Source organism: Rhipicephalus sanguineus, chromosome 8, assembly GCF_013339695.2.
Source record: "Rhipicephalus sanguineus isolate Rsan-2018 chromosome 8, BIME_Rsan_1.4, whole genome shotgun sequence".
Lineage (NCBI taxonomy): Eukaryota > Metazoa > Arthropoda > Arachnida > Ixodida > Ixodidae > Rhipicephalus > Rhipicephalus sanguineus.
In genome coordinates this window covers 13,172,032-13,179,087 of record NC_051183.1, presented here as the reverse complement: position 1 = coordinate 13,179,087, position 7,056 = coordinate 13,172,032, and positions in this window count along the sequence as shown.

The window sequence follows — 7,056 nt, the reverse complement described above, 5'->3', positions numbered from 1 at the left end:
GCCTACAACACTGAACATAGATGATGGCAGCAAGCAGTGTAGTTTTTATTTTTTTTTTTTTTTGCTTTTAGGGATCAACGCAGCTCCAACCTACGGAGCAGATAGAAAACGAAGGGCATCGAGCTGGTTCCGTTACACTCCGGTGATGGCATTTTGATGACGACTACTTCAGAATTATAGGGCTGAGTAGTGTGTACAAGTAAACTAGGACTTCAGATGTTATGATGAACGTAGGTGGTTTTAGTAAAGGACTCCGAAGACGTTCCTCGGTGGACAGGCCCGTAGCCAGGAATTTTTTCGGGGGGGGGGGGGGGGGAAGGGGAGGCACTTGCTGAAAGCCTTGACCATTTGAGAAAAACGCCTATTTTCATGATTTATTTTCGATAAAACACCATGTCTCATCAAAATTTCGGGGGTGTGTGGGCCCCCTCCCCCCCCGGCTACGGGCCTGTTGGTGGCATACGCCAGCATTCCTTCAATGAAAGCCAAGAAAAGCTCCTGTGACCGATAAACCACATGACGAAGATGTGTCTATAAAGAAGGGAGGCGTCATAAAATGTAAAAAAAAAAAAGAACGAGGGAGAAAAACATATAGCGAACATACAAGTTCCCCAAAAAGTGCATGTGGCTCCTGATGAGGTGCTTTCCCCATATACTTATTCAAGGATGAGTTTCTTGAGGACATGAGCTATCAAAGAGTGTGCCTATATAGAAAGTGGAAAGAACTCTCTTGAGCAGTCTTCAGCAAAAATAGGATCGGATCACGTTGGGACCAACAGTGTCTGCTGACCGACTTTCTGCTGCTTATTCCGCAGATCAACAAAATTGTTGAGGTCGCGTATTTTACTTATTTAATTTTGAAAGTTTTTGAAACTTTCCTTGATGCACTTTTGGATGAGTAAAAATCGATTGAAAACACAGAAAAAATTATTTCGTCATTGATTCATATCTTGCCAGTTAAAGGGTTCAGCCAGGTGCAGATATCTCTGGACAGAAAGATATTAGCAGCCTGTATCAGTGGCGTAGCCAGAAGGGGGCACACCAGGCCCGTGCCCCCCCCCCCCCCCCGAAATTTTATTTTGCCATGGCATACAGAGCTCAAAATAACACTCGATCACATCTGCCTGCCTGACCTTATACTTCAGATCAAGGAGGTCCTCCCTTCCCCCCACCGAAAGAAATTTCTGGCTGGGCCCCTGGCCTCTACCGGTGAGGCCCCCCAGAAATAGATTGCAAAGAGCGTTGGGGCATCTTCTATGAGAACAAGGAAATACCTCCTTAAGAAAAAGCCTCCATGAAAGACGTCGTCTTTCATTTACACAGATTCAAAAGCCTCAGGATTGGCTTCGTGGGTTAGGATGTTACTTAAAACAGCCAGTTATAGTGTAACTCGGCAAACCTGTGCTTTGAACCTGTTCTTGACAGTTCCCTAAGCTCGCGTACGTGCTACAAAACTAACGAGGAAGGCTCTTTGGAAAAATACGAGCGCGACAAACATTTGTTTTCTGCGCACCACCACGTCAGCGTCTACGCACACAACCACCAGGGGGAAGAGTCATCGGAACCCCTTTGACTCCGGGGCCGCCGCAGAAGCTGGTTCCCGGAAGCGATGGCGGCACCAGCTTAAGCGAGGCATCACGCTGCGAAAAAGCTCGTTTACGCAGAATGCATGAGCTACAGCCGTCGCCACCTTTGTGAAGTCATGAAAGGCGCCTGCCTCCAGCGTCGAAGGGCGTTCCGCGGCGTTCACCCTGTAACACTCTATATGTACACATGCATGGCACGAAGACTGTCGCCGCGTGTTTGTGCCATGCATGTAGAGCTACAGGGTGCGAAAGAAAGGCATCAACCCTTTCATCGGTAGCCATGCTGCACGGCAGGTACACAGTACGAGTTTACCTGTGTGCTCGGACGAATATATGGTCTGGCAGCTACAACGCAAACATGCGTCGAAAGTTTCTTTGTACTGACCCTGTTTGTATAAGATTTTGGAAACACGCGACTCTTTGCAATTTCGATTATTCGTGTATATGCAAGCGGCTGGCCCATACACAAGAAATAGCGGTGGTAGAGCTGCAGAGCTGTGCAGTTTGTAGGAGATATTCACGCGACGTCACCCACAAGGGGCGCATATATAACGTGGCAGTACCCGGGGTCGCGCGTGGTCGACATCGTAGGACTACAAGGGGCTTGGCCGCACGTGCTGTTCTGATGTCTTTTTTATTCTTTTCTTATGACATCAATCTGTCATACGCCAGATCGCTGTACGACCACTGCTATGATGTCCAAATGTAGGCGCTTGCTGGCGCCGCCTGGCAGGCCGAGCTCAGTAAATACCTCCCATATATAGGCATGGGTGTCGGAACGAAATGTTTTTCGTTTCGGTTTTAGTTTCGTTTCACCGCAAAAAGTTCCGTTTCGTTTCTGTTCCGGAACGAAAAAAAAAAAAAAAAACGTTTCGTAACGGTTTTTTTTTTCTTTGTATAAAAAAAGAAAGTATGAAAAAGGTTAGGCAATCATTAAAAAAAACATTGGATTTGTGATGTAGTTGCTTGCCCTCCTCTTAAGAAAGTGAGACAAGGGTAAAACACGTTCTTCAGAGGAGCGGAAGTAACTGTACCACGTATTCCTACCAACTAGCACAAACCAGTATTCATTTCAAAGTCATAGTATTTGTTTTCTCACAAGACAAATACGAATTTTTTTAGTTGGCTTAATTCTTTGTGTCAAGGGAGTGAACACGATATCAGAAGCAGCACGTCATTGAGTGTACTCTCTGATGTGCGAGACCGCTGTTCTGATAAAAAGATCGCCAGGCCTGCGTGAAACACGCAGCAAGTCACAGCAAAAGCTAGAAGAGCGGACTTTGTAGAGCCCGTTGTTATCTCTTGGGCAACTAATACAAGTAAACATGCAACGTACCCACTACGTCATAAATCGTGGCAATTTTTCTGAAGTAGCGAAGTTCCCACTATGCCATTTTTCTTCATTCTTCGGAGAATCGCGGTACCCGCTACACATCTGTAAGGCATTATCTGCACTTTATGCCGTGGCTGATAATGAATAATTATGGCTGAGCACTTTGCAGTGGGTGGGAAGGAGTGTTGCGGAATGGGCGCCTCCATTCGATTCTAGTTCCATTCTGGGGAATTAGAACTTGCCGCAATTCCATTCCTTTCAATTCCTCGGAATGAAAAAAAAACTTAGCCCATTGGCACTCAGGGAATGGCCTGGCAGTCCGATTCCATTCCTGTAATTCCTGAACGTAGGAAAGGCATCTTGATAATTTTATCGAGTTAAGAATGAACGCCCCCTAAAGCTGATGTCATCAAATGCATTAAGAACTGCAAAAGTACGCAAAACACGTTGCCAAGGTCGAGGAATAGTAGCTTGGTGACATATCTCGTGCAGTACAACCACCCTACTAATTCCCATAGGGGCAGTTCTCCCGCTACCGATAGCATTTGCGTGGTCAACATGTTTGAACGAATGGTGGTGTTTCAATATTGTTTAAGCTTAAATCTGTTAATGCTAAAATGACGACATTGCGTATTTTTATGCTGACAAAAGCGCCTTTGCATCGAATACGGAACACTGGGCCGCACTGCCCGTCAGCACTCACGCTTGTCAAGCGCGCCTCGCAAGCATGGAGGGGGGTGCGGAGAACTTTCTGTGTTCGCCTGTGCGCATGTATGCAATGTCTTCCTTGTCGCAAAGGTTATTTACGTGTGTCAGGTACTAAACTGCTCGTGAGATAAAGATCAGGCTGTGCATAGAGTATTCGCCACTATCGGGGGGGGGGGGGGGGGGTTATCAGTGGGAACCAACGCGCGGGGGTAATTTGTTTCTCCCTTCGGTATTTGCTGGGATAATGCATTTCTTTGTACACTAACTTATGCCTCCGTTTGTAGTGGGCGCGTTGCTTATAAATGTACCGTGCTTGTAATCAGCTAAGCCATTTTAAAAATACTGCTTTAGTGTTAACTTGCGAGGCTCTGACTTACTACCCTGAGATATTATACCCTGAGATATGCTCACATTGCATGAGCTCAGTTGTCCCAGATTGCGAAATTTTCTCGTGAACCGAAAAACGATTAAAAAAATTTCGGTTTCACTCCGGAACAAAATAATAAATAATGTTTCGGTTACGTTTTCGTTCCGGTCAAAAATATCGTTTTTTTTTTTCGTTTTTCGTTTTTGGTTTTCGTTCCGTTCCGACACTCTGTATATAGGTGCCACACAGCAGACTACAAAGTAAAATATAATTCTGTTGCATGGTCATGTGATGCAAGCTGCCAGTTCAATGGATCATAAATTCGTGCTATGGCCAAATTAGAAAGTGAAAGAAAACGAGAACACGAGGCAGCGTGTGAAATGACTTGTAGTGGTGTTCTTGAGTCCACAGGAAAATGTTTCGGTGGGCCTAAAGAAATTGCAGTACGTGTGGATACACTGGCTTTTATATTAACGCGATAGCGTTAAAGAGCTCGTATCGCAGAAATTGCGCTGTCGGCGTCGGGGCCGTTGGTTGTGAGCGAAAAATCATCATCATGTCCGTGACCGAAAAATCGAAAAAGCTGCAAATAAAATAAATAATAAAAATGTTGGGTCCGAATGAGAATCGAACCCAGGCCGTCTGCGTGGCAAGCAGGTGTTCTACCACACAGCCACGCCTCTGCTTGGAGCTGCACTGAAAGTAACTTTCATGCTTCCCAAAAATACGCGTCCTGTATACAGGTGTCACAGTACGAGATGTAATATTGCAGTAGTATTGCGTGGTACAAGTGTACATTGCCCATAGGGCGTCACACCATGCCAATATCATAACGACTTCGTGGTTTAAAGACAGCCACCCATTACAAAAGGCGCACACATTAGTGCGCGTATTCCCTTAAGACCACGTAGTGGGTGCATCGCAACTTCGAAGAAGTTTCTCGCGCATAATTGCTCCTGGTTTAAAGCATGCTACCCATTACATAAGGCACACGCCTTAGTGGGCGAATTCTGTTAAACCCTCGTAGTGTTCGAACTGCGCAGTAGGAACAGAATATCGCTATCGCGTTCAGCTCTTAAAGGCGAAGCTTAAGCGTCCCCCAATTTTTGGTGCTCCAAGGTATTTCCACGGGGACGAGTTCAACACCTTCGCTTCGCCTATGAACTATACATAAACTGAGCTGAATTCTTGATTTGCCCAGCTGCCGCACGCTCTTTACCGCAATACGACCCTACAGTGTTCCCATAAAATGGTATAAAGGTCAACGGTGGCTCGAACTATTTTTGCCATTTTTGCTGTTTTTAATAAGGCAGAAGAATTCAATAAGGCAGAAGTATTGCACGTGACTGAGGTTATGTGCACAATGGACGTACGCACAAGTTATCAGGGTACGAACAGTTAGCCCCCCCCTCCCCTTCCCACCAGTAAAAAAATTGTGGCGCCGCTCCTAAAAGCTAGGGCAAATTAAGGCGCGCTCTTTCACTCTTAATTGTTATCGCCGATACTCGTAATGTCAGCATAGCTTCGGCTTTCAATGTTATTGTAAGCATACACACAATCTGGCCAACGTATGATTAGTGCTCAGAGTTTTGTGCATTCGCCTTACCGCTTCCGAAAGCTGCTGTGCTTTTCTATATTTTATTTTTGTCATTCGTCTACGACTACAGGTCTTTCTGATAGTGAGTATAATGTCATGAGGTTTAGTGAGGTTACATGAGACCGTTTCAAAAAAAAAAAAAAAAAACTGTATGTAGACTTTCCAGCAACGTTTTTTTTTTTTTTTTGCATTAGTCGAAAACTCTCGTTCACAGACTGCTTCTCCCCTCCCCAGAGAAAGTGTAGGTAGGGTGGCCAGAAGTTTTAAGATGTGAAGTGCGGCCGCCGAAACTGGTCCCCAAAGCGCGCCGACGCCGCATGGGGCGCTCTAGTCAGGGGCGCGGTTAAGCGCGGACGCCATACGTGTGAGCGTGCGCTGCTCTCGCTATAGAAATCTTTCGGCTCTCCTTATAGAAATATTATTGTACTAAAGGTCACGTGAGTTTTGTATCGAAAGCCGCGTTCTTCAACTGATGAGGCACATAAGGTTTTCGCCTAAATAAATATTACGAGAGAGGTGCAAATGGCCATCACAGAGGACAGCCATGTTTGCTGGAGCGCCAATGCATGGCGCTCTGAGAGGGCGATAACAGCGATAACGGCCGCCTGTTGATGATTATAAGGATAAACTGCATTTCCTATTTCAAGTATAGAAGATTGTGCATTATGTTTAGCTTATCGAAGCATTCTCTTATATTGTGTTATATTAATTGCACACGCATCTCAGCAGTATACTGCTTCATGACTGAATCGCATATTGATTTTTTTTTGTTCTTTTTCTTTTAGGTGGTAGTTGTCAGCGTGTTCCCTACCTATTTCCTTTGTGTGTATAATAATAATAATAATAATAATAATAATAATAATAATAATAATAATAATAATAATAATAATAATAATAATAATAATAATAATAATAATAATAATGTCGAAATGTAGTGCTTGTGTCAACATGTCCACTTGGGAATTTATGTGTATTTTCTTTAATCGTTTAATCTATATTCTTGTGTGCAATACTACGTTTGCATAATCTTTTGCACTGTTGTACGACCGTCTGTCAAATGTGATGGTCAGTGAACGCTTTCAAGCCCAATTTAGAGGCTTTTTGCCCACTGCCCACAGCATCATTGCATTGTGATGCTGAAAATGGAAAAAAATTAAGGCACTTCCCCCTAGCGGTGCCAAGCCTGAAGAAAGTGCGGAGCTTGGGTGCCTGCCTTGCTTCCCTTTATTTTTCTCTTTGTTCATCTCGTTCTGTGTCTTTTTTTTCTTGCCTTTTATTTCTATTTGTCTTTCTCTTCCTTCCCTTTCTTTCTCTCTCTTGTTCTATTAGTCGCTTCCTCTTTCTTTTCTATCTCTTTTTCTCTCTCTCTCTCTCTCCTTTGATTCTCCCTCTCTATTTCTGCCTTGCTCTCTTTATTTTTTTCTATCTCTTTATTTGTGTCTGTTTCTTTCTGTATCTCGCTCTC